This window comes from Pinus tabuliformis, chromosome 4_1 (genome assembly GCF_031772625.1).
Source record: "Pinus tabuliformis cultivar Carrire ecotype Pingquan chromosome 4_1, CPIR1, whole genome shotgun sequence".
In the NCBI taxonomy this organism is placed as follows: domain Eukaryota; kingdom Viridiplantae; phylum Streptophyta; class Pinopsida; order Pinales; family Pinaceae; genus Pinus; species Pinus tabuliformis.
In genome coordinates, this window is record NC_142303.1 from 726,573,967 (window position 1) to 726,587,058 (window position 13,092).

Genomic DNA, 13,092 nt, shown 5'->3' on the forward strand with positions numbered 1-13,092 from the left:
ATAGCACACAAGGGCAGAGTAACAAGCTCAATCCCCTTGCCGGCTCCTTGACAATAATCCAAGGTTTACCGACAAGTGACCCCAGGCTCCTTGACAATAATCCGAGGTTTACCGTTTGTAGTACGTGCGTATCTGGCGTCTTTCCCAATGAAGGAGGATTGATCCCCTCACTGGTTCGGACACGGTCTCATGCTTCTCCTTTAAGAGGAGCTTTCCCAGAGTACAAATGAAACAGTTGGATTTATCCTACCACAAGATGAGCTACTTGTTTGGTTTACTGTCTTGGAGAGTTAATTACTCTCATACTCCAAGACACTAGCCTGATCTATATTGGTGTTTCAAAGCCCTAGTAAATAAAAGTTACTAAGTTGATTTTACTTTAAGCGTTAATCTTTTATGGCTTTTCTTTAGGACAAAAGGTAGTGGAGATGAAACTGATGGTGTGTAGACTCGAATGAAATCCACTAAAAAGATGCACTTAGGATGATTTATACTAATTTTCTTTTTCAATGAATTCCCTAGCTAAGAGAGTTGGAGAATGAAAAATTGATATAAAAACAACTTTCTTGGCAATGAAAATCAAAGAAACAAACTCTTTATCTTTTCCAAAGCATACAACACATGACCACTAATTACTTCATGAAAATTCCTTTTCTTTTCAAAGACTCAAATGCTACTAAAGCAAACTTTTCTTCAAAAGAGTTTTTTTTTGTATTTTTCCCTATATTAACAAAGCATGTAAAACTTACTTTAACAGAAATCAAAGTTAAAAAATCTATGGCAATCAAATCAACTCAATTTCACCCAAAAGCAAATCTAAGAGAAATTCACCTAAAAGTAAATCTAATGAGGCAAAAGCCTAGCAAGTATGATTCCAGGATGTTTTACTCAGTCAAAATTTAACTAAGGACTAGTTAATGCAGAATCAAAAACCAGTCAAAAACAAAAATCAAAATCTTTTGTTCTTTTTCTTAAGAATAAAATTCAAAGTTTAATCAACAAACTTTTTCGAGATTCGGTAAAGAGACAACACAAAGGTAGGTTTCTCACAAGGGTAGATTCTATGAAAGGTCTGACTCCTAAGAAGACTGAAAAGACCAGGGAGATCCAAGGTTTTACAACTTCTAAAGCCAAAGTCACTACAGGACCAATGCAAAAATCAAACCCTAGGGAAAAATCTCTATGAATTTCACTAAAACTCTTGACACTGATGAAACAAGATTAGGTGAAGATTTACGACAGGAAACCAACAGATCTGGGCAGTAAAAACAAATTAAAAACAAAATCTAAGAGGCAAAAATGAAAAAATTGAAATTTTCTCAATTTTGACAGGGTATGCAGGCAACCTGTTTGCACAGGTGTGTGTACACTCTGTGCACAAAGCTGCAGTGCGTACAGGTACGCACTGTGCTTAACTCAGAGGGTGCGTACTGCTAGCAAAACCAAGAAAAACTAAAATCTATTTTAACCCTAAGCTATCCCACCCAAATACACAGTCAAACAGCCAAAAACCAGAAAACAAACGACTTTTCTCAAATCAAAGTTTCACACAAAGGAAAAATCATTCACATCAATGGAGTCCCCAGTGGAGTCGCCATTTTGTCATGCGGAAAGAGTCAATTTTGCGGACAAAATCGACCTCCCTAGAAGCTAAGGCTTTCTAGTGACAAACAAGACAAGTAAACACTACCTTTCTCTAAATATGCATTTAGAATACAAGTAATCAGGTGTTTATAACATACCTTTTGTCTAACGCTTTGTAGTAGTCCAGCCTCGCCGATCCGGATGAGCTCCTCCTTCTCTTTGAAACCTGTATTCACTAACAAGCCAAAATATTACATAGCACCTAAATAACTTATAAAATAACACATATTCATCATACAGACCAAGGAGTATATGAAACAAATCATGTATAACAATCTGTTGAGAAAAGTGAGCTTAATTGTATTAAGTGGAAACAAAAGAAACCATTACAACCTAAGCCTTGGTGTTGTGTAGGTCCCTCCTAGGGTCCAGCAAGAGTTCTCCTTTACTTTGATCAGCTCACCCAATTCCAAATAAGGCTAGGAAAGGATGGGAATCTCTCCTCTCAAGCTCTATAAGGGAGTCCTAATTCCAGCAGCATCTACCCTTAGGAATATTCAGCTTTCAACCTCCCCTCCCTCTAGCCCAATGCCTGTATTTATAGTGCTCTAGAGGAAGTTAATCAGGTCCACCATCAATGGGATAAGCCCCTCTTTGAATGGGATAGCTCCCCTCTTGATGGGATAAGTTCCTCTTTCATAGGGATACATGAACCATCTGGAGGCGCTCAATACACGTCAAACAAGCTTCTAGAATGCTCTAGAAATGACCACAAGTAACTTTTTTGAAGTGAAACTTGCACCTTTTGACCTTTACAGGAGTACGCACCCACCCCTTTACAGACAGAGCATACAAGTACGCAGGTATTGTGAACTTGGGGTGCGTACACGCAGGTAAGGCTAAGAGAAACTGCGTACCCAGAGTTATTTGACTTTTTAAGGACTTTCTCTCTTTCTTGGAGTTTGACATGAGGAGCAGAGGTATGAGACTTGCCAAGGAGGATAGTATGACAGTTGATGGAGCCATACTAACTGCAAATAGTCATGGTGACAAATTTTAGTGTAACACATGGCGCAGGAGAATAGGAACTAGCGACTATCAAAAGAAGAGTGGTTAGACTGCTACTTATACACATAGATCCATGAAATGTTCTTTGCATCTTTCCCTCCTGAGCTATACGAGTGGATCGCGAAGCTAGAAGATAGCGAAGGAAGGTGTAAGCTCGATAGACCTATTGTGTGGACTCCAAAATTGGTGCACAGATTAGAAGAGTCGGAGGATAAGATCGCGCATGTTGTTGGTCATTGGCTCGATCGAACCATAGGAGGATTTGTCACTGAGTTCGTGGTAGATACTTTAGTCAGCTATAGCGAGGCAGAACGATGCTTCCTCAAAGGGTCGCGAGGTAAGTACTTTAAATATTTGAACAGTTGGATTAAAATGCTACTATGTGAGAAGCAGTTTATGCAAATAAATTGATGTTTGGGGCTACACGAAGTGGGAGAATCTAAAGAAATGAAGGTAGTACAGAACTAGAAACTAACCCCTTGATTTCACTTCCGCGAGGGGGCAAAGAAGAGCTCGCAAAGGTCTCACCGAGAAGCGTGATCATTTTGATAAGACAAAGAATTCTGCACATACCACCCCCACCCACACCACCACCAGTTTCATCATCTTCACCCCTATCTTCGCCCATACCACCTCTGCCACCACTGCAAAGTAATATGGCAAGTGCGATAAAGTTTCCAATGTTCAAGGGAGTAGGGAATGAAGATCTACCATTTTTGGTTCGTGATAAAAGCTGTATGGGAAGAACAGGGAGTCACGGATGACAATATAAAGAAAGCAACGTTGGTCAGCGCTCTACAAGATCGTGCACTGACCTGGTACATTAAGCACTCCAATGATAATCCGAATGTGGGGATCATATATATTCAAAATGCGCTAAAAAATGAATTTAGCAGGCTGAAGTCATAAGCGCAATTGATCATTGGGTTCAAGGAAACCACAATGCTACCAAGAAAGACCCCTTGGGAGTTGGATTAGAGACTGAAGTGCACAATTTGCAAAGCTAACATGACATTGACGGATGGAAAACACCGCAAATGGTTTGTATCATCATTAATGCCGCATCTAAGGAATGCGCTGTCACAATAGAGGCTAAGAACTTAGGCCGAGGCCTTGGAGGTCGCGATGAGATTACATGAGACCCCAATACAAGATCCCAACCTGGGAGTTCAACAGATTCACGTGCAGTTGAAAAACTTGTGCCTTGAGATTCAGAGTTTGAAACAAGACAAGACAGCTCGCCCAGAAGTGCGTGATGAGGTATGGTGCATAGAGTGCAAGGGTCAGGGACATGACAAGGACCACTGCCCAGTGTTCACGAATTACCTTGTGGGAGGAGGACTAATGCCATTGAGACTGGAGGCATCAGTAGGACCAAGCGCGACGCCTGCATTATGGTGCACGATTTGTCAAATAGGAGTAAAGCATGTTACAAATAACTGCCATTTATTGTGGAAGTACACACAAAATTCATGACAGTTGTTCTGTAATTTCTGTAGATTAGTAGGACATGATGAGCACACCTGTAGAAGTTATGAGCTGATGATGGATTAGACTCCTACCTACAGAGTTCAGGCCAAAATGTGGCCCCTTGACCAAAATGTAGGGATGGTGTGAATCGGATTTTAGGGGCGCGGACGAGGCTGAGGTGGAGCAGGACCAGGAAGGGATCATAGACAACTGATATGTTACAATTGCAGAGGGCCAGGACATTATGCCTGTAATTGTACAAATCCAACACAGCCATCATGTTTGTAGTGTATATTCTTTGATCATGAGATAGAGGATTGTCCCACGTTGATAGCAAGGTTGCATGATAAAGGAGCACTCCAACCTCCCTCAACTCAGAACCTGCAAATGATGAGGTCTGAGCCGTGCGGGGAAGACCCTAATGTAAATATTGTGCTCTGAAGTGGAATTATGACAAGGGATGACAAAGGCAAGCACCCTGAAGAAAGTACTTGGGTTCGCAAGGCTCCAACAAAGGAAACAGAGTTTGATTTGGAGAGTGCTAAGGAAACCTTCATGGAAGCTAATAAGACCTTCACTGATGCCTCCACCTCAGGAAGTAAATATAGAATGGAGCCATAAATGGACCCATCAATGCTCACCGCGTTCTTGGAAACATGCATGAAGCTGCTGCATGACAACAAGACTATAAAAGAGCTACAAGAACCCATAAATAGATGCGGTGGGAACGTGCCAAGAGAACCACGTGTAGTTCGGAAGCTCAAAAAGCACACAACAAAAACGGGAAGGGAGATGAGATTGACTACGCAGATTGGGGAATATGAGATGGACAAAGTGAGTTTGGATCAAGGATCAGACGAGAACATCCTGCCGAAGCAGACATGGAAGTGCATGGGAAGGCTTACGTTGCAATGGTCTCCTATCTAACTGTGAATGGCAAACCAAAAAAAGATCCTACCTATGGGGAGATTGCAGGTAATCATAGTAGATATCGAAGGAGTAAGCGCGCTAGAAGATTTCGAAGTGATACAGATTGTTGATGACAACAATCCCTACCCCGCACTATTGGTAATAAATTGGGCCACTAACATGAATGGGGTGATAAATATGAAGAAGCGCAAGATGATTTTTGAGAAAAAGTCTTTACGCATAGTTGTACCTTTGGACCCTGTAGAAGGATCACTCTACACGAAGCCAGTGCGTGACTACAACAACGACGATGACTTGGACTGCATCTACAAGATAACCGAGCGAGAGCAAGACTGGGTGAATCCGACCACGAATGGACGAATCTCATGGGAGCATGAAAGCTGTTGCACATTGTATTTGGATGAGGAAATAGAATGATGGCAGAACTAGTTACACGAGGTAACCACACTGAACTGTAACATGATGACGAGATCACTACGCTGTGTATCGACAGAGGTGAGGGATCTACCTACGTATGATGGGTTAAGTGAGCTTAGCAAATTTGAAAGAGAATTTCCAGAACAATAATATTTCGAAGCTTTGAAATGGGTACTGTGCACTACCCCCACGAGGTGGTGGGGTACACACCAAAGAAGCTTTGAGGACTGGCACGAATGCAAGAGGATGATGCGTATGTGGTTTGGGAAGCCTCATATGTAGTTAAAAGACAAGTATGACGGATAAGATAATCCACGTGCACACCTCGCAAAAGGGACAAAGGTCTATGGGGAAGAGCCACAACCTGAGTGGGTGCACCTATTCTATCATACCCTTGATATTATACCCATGAATTGGTATATAGAAACGGAGCTCCGCCATGGAACAAACGACTGGGATATCTTTCGCGAACAATTCCTGTTAACCTTCACGTTTGAGGAACGTTGGTGGGATATTGTTGATGATGTAGTCAAAGCAACTACCTTTAAAATACCCCAGGAGCCAATGGAAGTGCTTCAGCCTGAATGGGTGACCTAGCTGAGTTGCGAGCTAGATTGTTACAATGTGAATATTGAAGAAGACAACGAAGATCCACGAAAAGTTAACATTCCATAAATTGAAGGCTATCGCGAGGTTCAAGGACAATTGATTGAAGACCCTGACATAACCGCGCCAGTAAGGATGAAGCAGGTAAATATTGGTACAGAAGCCGAACTAAAGTATGCAATGCTTGACAACTACTGGGATGACGTGACGATGGATAAGGTCACTGAGTTACTCCGCAAGTACCAAGACTTATTCCTGACCAAGATAACAGACTTAAAGGGGATAGTTGGTGATTTAGGGATGATGAATATCACCTTAAAACTTGACGCGAAGTCGGTTAAGAAAAGACCTTATTTCTTGAATCCGAAGTACAAGGAAAAGTTCAGTGCAGAACTAGATGAAATGCGTGCAGCTAGAATCATTGAGCTAGTGGAAGAATCTGATTGGGTAATCCCTATTGTAGTGTAGGAAAAGAAGCAAAAGGGCGAGATAACAATATGCATGGGCCTCAGGAAGTTAAATGACACATGTGTGCACGACCCATTCCCAACTCCATGCACAGATGAAGTATTGGAAGATGTCAGCGGGCAAGAAGCATATTCTTTTACAGATGGGTTCTCGGGGTACCACCAAACCAAAATCGTGCTGGAAGACAAGAGCAAGACCACCTTCGCGACTGAGTGGTGCTGCTTTCAATACACCATTATGATGTTTGGGTTGAAAAACGTGCCGACCATCTTTTCACACAGTTTTTGCAACATTCAAAGAATATATCCACAAATTCCTGGAGATCTGTATGGATGATTGGACTCTATTTGGATTGGTTAAGCACCACATAGCGAGCTTACGTTTGATTCTGGATACTTGCCGACGACACAAATTCACGCTGAGCCTCAAGAAGTGTATGTTCCTCGTTACCTTTGGGAACCTGTTAGGACATGTGGTTTGCAAATAGGGACTAATGGTAGACCCCATGAAGATTTTAGTAATTCTTAATTTGGAAGCACCACAAAGTGTTAAATAGCTACCTGCTACCCTAGGACATATGAGGTACTACAGGAAGCTCACCAAAAGCTATGCCCAGATCACCACACCAATGGAGAAACTGTTGAAAAAGTATGTCACGTTCAGCTGGAATGATGATTGCATGAGGAGCCTGGATATACTAAAAGAGAAATTGGCCTCCGCACCAATCCTCGTCTTCCCAAAGTGGGATGTGGAGTTTCATGTCCATGTTGACACGTCATGTATAGTGCTGGGAGTGGTGCTAACACAAGAGGGTGGAGACAGCTTGGATCACCTTATTGCGTTTGGGAGTCGCAGGTTGTCTAAAGCAGAAAAGAACTATTCCAAAACCAAATGCGAGGGGTTGGCTATGGTGTACGTGCTCCAAAAATACCAATACTATTTGCTAGGGGGACATTTCAAGATGTATACAGACCATTCCATGCTAAAATACTTGGTCAATAAGCCCATGTTTTGGGGGAGCTTCTGCAGGTGGCTCTTATTATTCCAAGAATATGACTTTGAGGTCATGGTGAAGCCTGGATACCTAAACACAAGACCATATCACTTGTCGCGCATTGAGACGAGAGAGAAACCTACTAGTTTGGAGGAAGGATTACCTAACGTGTAACTCTTTGTTGTGCGCATAGCAGAAGGACACTTTGAAGATATAATCCACTTTCTGACAACGAGGATTGCGCTAAAGGAATACTCCATACATAAGAAGAAGGAACTGGTTGTGCGCACAGCTAATTTTTTTGTCATCGTGGGGCACCTATACAAAATGGGTAATGATGAGAAAATGTGAAGGTATGTACCTAAATGTGAACGAAGTCAAATCCTCACGGAAGCACATGGGGGCACTGTAGGAGGACACTATGCAGGGTGAGCAACCACGTAAAAGATTCTTCGCGTAGGGTTTTGGTGGCCAACCCTTCATCGGGATTCAAAAGCACACTATAAGGCCCGTGATATATGTCAAAAGACAAGTAAACCATCGCGGAGGGGCAAGATGCCTTTGAATCCACAAATGACGCTGCAGCCCTTCGAAAAGTGGGCAATCGACTTTGTAGGACCTATCAAACCTAAGGGAAAGATGGGCGCAAGATACATTATCACCGTGATAGAGTACCTGACTCATTGGGTAGAATCACAGCCGATCAAAGAATGCACAGCTGCCACGACTGTGAATTTTTTGTTTGAACATGTGTTGACTCAATTTGGATGTCTGAAAATCTTGATGATCGATCACGGTACAAATTTACTAAACGAAGCCATCAGCGTGCTAAAAGAAGAGTTTCAGGTGTATCATCAGAAAAGCACACTGTATCACCCACAAGCCAATGAGACAATAGAAGCATTCAACGAAATATTGGAGACTTCACTGACCAAAGTGTGCAATGCGCGGCGGAGCGATTGGGACCTGCACGTACATGCAGTACTATGGGCTTATAGGACAATGTGCAAGAAATTGACAGGACAGACACCTTTCCGATTGGTTTATGGCATGGAAGTTGTCATGCCAATGGAGTATATTGTGCCTAGTCTGCATAGCAGTGCTCATAGGTATGACGGACCGTGAAGCTCTGAAAGAAAGGCACGCACAGTTGGAAGAACTTGAAGAGGAATGGTTCCTAGCTAGCTTCCATTAACAAGTACAAAAGCGGCGCAAGAAGGCTTGGCACGATCGCCATATTAAGTTGCACACCTTCAAGGTAAATGATTTAGTGTTGTTGTATGACAGTAAGTTTGATAAATTCCTGGGAAAGTTCAGAATGAATTGGCCTAGACCATACATTGTTAAGGAGGTTACAAACGAAGGCACGGTATAGCTAGTCAAGCTAAATGGAGAGCCTTTCTTAGGAAAAGTGAAGGGAAGCCGACTGAAGCCCTACACAGGTGGCCTGACTATATGACTAGCCAGCAGAAGCACAATCTTCATGCTCCAAGGATCCAAACGAAGGCACAGGACTATAAAACAATGTAGGGGACACAAACACAGGTCCAGGGAAGCAATTCCAACACCACGGTCTCGAAACAATGCGTACATGAAATCTAGCAAGCAGTCGCTCAATGCGTTGCCGACCTTGTAGCGGTCCAAACAGAGTTGGAGGGACTTCATGCGAAGATCTCCATACTCACAGAGTGACTCAAGGGTGAGTCACGATGTTTGTGTTGGGGGCATGTTGGGCATGGAATCCCCCCAAGGCATGTTTTGGGGCTTAAAGCCCAAGTTTTGACCAAGTCCTTTGTAAAAGCTCTGCGAATTGTGGGTGTGGAGCGCAAAGTCATGATAGAGTCACAAGGTTGTCCGCACTTGTTTTTGTAATGTAATGTCGACTTAATGGACCTACCCATGGTTCGCAGACCATGGAATTGTATTCATAGAGCGAGGCTCTAAGTCTAGAATATAGCATGAATATGAATAGAAGCATTATTGGTCTAAGAGATTGAGTCGAAGTGTAAAGTGTGTCTTTGGGTCGTAGAATAGGAGAAGGCTCTGTAGTTGAGTGCGTAGAGGCCTAGTAGTCCACAGCTGAGTGCACAGACCCCTGCAGTTGAGTGCCCAAGGCAGGTTGAGTCTATAACTGTTGGAAGAATTAATAAAGAGAAGTTTGCCATATTTATGTGTATCTTTTCCTGATGTAATGTCAGATTGGGTATAAATTGCATGTGTACTGTTTATTTGTTGCGCGAACTCATATGAATGTGTTGTATAAATAAATATAATGTAAGACATCCATTTACACAAAGATAATTAACCGGTATAGGAAGATAAGTAAGATCTCATGTGCGACTTAGGTGAATAACATAGAGCACTGCTCCAGTAGTGCGGAAGCCCCATGGCATTGGTTAGGGCTGCGAGAAGGCAAGTATATCAGGGCGTGAAGGCCAGGGAGTGCGCAAAGCAGCCTGTGCGCAGGGACGAATATTTGGATCGAACCAAACCCTCAAACATCTCAAGTGTGTGGAAACCTAGTTCCAACACCCCCCCATACTACTTCAGGTGATACCTCAGTCCACGCTCCACAGACTGTTGCCAAAAGGGCTAGTAGTACAGGGATTTTTTTGGCTAATTAACTCTGAACCTGGATCACGTCCCAACAAGCCAACAATGTTTCCAATTTCACCCTTGATGGATGTATTGGAAGAGGATGGACTGACCATAGGTTGACTAACCCTACCCTTTTTCCTAGCTACCCTAGAATGGTTTCTAAAGACAGTCTTGATATCCTCAAAGGGTAACTAGTAGATGTCCCCTCCTGCTAACAAGTTTATTGTATCCAGAAGTTCTTCCGTTACTCCTCTAAGGAGGACTAGCTTTGGTGACTCAAGGTCAAGTGTACACCTAGCCCTTTTGTAGCTAAGCTAGAATTTTTCTTCATAATCTTCCAGGGATTCATCATGCCCTAAGGTCATCCAAAAAATTTCCTCTTTAATGTCTTTAGGCCTACAATAGTCACAATACTTGTTGTTGAAGGCTTGCTGCATCTGAGCCCAAGTTGCGATTGTATCCCCAGGTAAACCCATGAACCAGCACAAAGCTCCATCCTTGAGAGTAGATGGAAATAGTTTCAACTTCTGCTCATCATTGGTGTAGTCATAGGTTCGATATATGATAACAAATTCAAATAAGAAAGTGTCTGGGTCTTCTAAGGTCAGGCCATGGAAATGAGGAAGGGAAGAGGGGATTATATTCTTCAACTTAGTATCCCCATTGGTTTCCTTGATGGGGAAGGAACCCTCAATTCTTTCTCTATTCCCTTTGTCATTTCTATTTTCAGTCATTGGATCAATAGGAATGGGTTCTTCTTCTTCTTCTTCTTCCCCTGTAGGTTCTTCAAATATTTTAGGTTTCTCACCTAAGGGTTCCTCCAATTCACAGCCACCGGAGAAGAGGGAATGTTGGTTGTTTGAGGAAATGGGGGTATTTGGAAAAAATTTCCCTAAGTTATCCCTATTCCTACGAGGCATGAAAAGATGTTTTTTTTTCAAACTTTGAAATTGATTGCAGAATTAAAGTTGTAGACTGAATGAAAACTAACTAATTGCATGAAATATTATTCGCAGAATGCAAAGGAAAGAAAAGAATGTAGAATGGAAAAGAAAGCAACTAAATTTCTCTTGCAGAAATGAAACTACTAGCAGAATATCAGAAATGAGAAATGGAAGAAAGAAAGCAGTGATCACATATTACTCAAACACCTCCCCGGCAATGGTGCCAAAAAGTGATGAGCACTAATATTGCAGCAAGAATGCGGAAACTCCTGGGGCTACCACTTTACTTTATCAACCCAGGGTTCATACAAACTTGGAGGTGACAATGTTGTATACACAAGTAAAAGTGATGGTTGCGACTATTGTCACTATTCAACTGGCGAGAGACCACTAGGGGTTTTCAAGCCATAATTCTATAGATTTAGAAGAAGCTTGATTACTGATAAGGGAAAGATAAATCTACTCTAAGAGGAAGCTTGTCTACTGTATTAAGGAAAAACACTGAAATCCAATGCTAAAACACACCATTTCCTACCTAACTACTAAGAGACTATGTTTCAGAAAGAATGCTAGATTAACATGGATGAAATTCAACTATCTTAAGCATGTAAATTCAAAGCATCAACATTCTACTACTGTGCATGTAAATAGCTACAACAAATCTATTTTTTTCATTTTATCATTTTATGGAAAAACAAGTGAAATCTAATCTCTTTTGGTGATGTGGCAAGTGGCTTAGGGATGTTGGTAGATGGTTGGAAGGTTTGGGAGACCGTTAATTGACCATGTGTGGCTTTCTAGAGGTTTTCCCTCAATTCGGCCTCAAAACAGGCAAGAAAACCTACAGGATGTCCTAAAAACTTACATGATTCCTGTATTTCTACAAGATATAGCCAAGAGAAAAATGATGGGTACAGAAGGTGATGGAAGGCTTAATCAAGGTGGTTGGGAGATGGTTGGATTCACTCAACATGCTTGGAGAAGTTTCTTTGAATAATGATGAAATTGGTGAGGGTCTTAGTGGAAGTGACGAATTATCATTCAGATTCAGAGTTGTGGGACAATTTGTTAAGCTCGGTGTCGGACCCTAGGCACACTAAGGGTAGGAAGAAACAATATATGGACTCAGTTGTGCTTCATTGGAAAAAGAAGACATTGATAGGCTTGGTTATGAGGGATAAATACTTGGATAAGTACAACATTTTCACCTCTCTCGAGGATGTTAAAAGGATGCTTAGAAACATGCAGTTATGTGTGGATAAAATTGATGCATGACTGTTGCATGTGGAGAGACTCATTTCTTGTGAATCTGATGGGAGGGACATGAATGATCCCCCTGGCTCCATTGTAGGGGTTCTGACGATTGTGTCGTCCTCAAATAGTGATAAGTGAAAAAGGGTGTTGGGTGGCACAAACTAGGACTCTCCTGAAGATTTTGGTTTTGTCTCTGGCAGGCCCCTTGATGACCTTTCGATCTACATATTACAGTGACATGGTATGGTCGTCGTTGTCTGTTTTTGTGGCATGTGCATGTTTCTCTCCTTTCATCTCTAGAGTTTCCTTTCTTATATATTATTTGAAGTGCAAGGTGGTATATGGTTGTTAAATTTTAGGTGCGATCTACTTATTTTTGGGCTAGCGTTAGTGGTTTCCTCTTTATTGGGTCAGCAATTTCAGCGGTGACATTTTGGGCTCTTCAGTCCCGACTCATTGGATGGTATCTATGTATTCCAATGAGTTTTTTGATGTGGGAATTTGTTTTGATGTTCTTGTGTGGTCAATTTTATCTAGATTTGGTGTATAAGTTGCATGTCGAGGATAACATGCCTTGTAACACCCCGATGAACTAATATTTTGTTTATGAAGTTCTAAGTGGCTCATCTAGGCGACATGGGTTGAGGGTTGAGCCTCGGTGCTCCCTCTATTCCCCTTGTGTTATCAATATAATCCAATTTTCATTAGTAAAATAAAGTCTCACAATTTACAAAAAAATAAAAATGATACTTTCAAGTT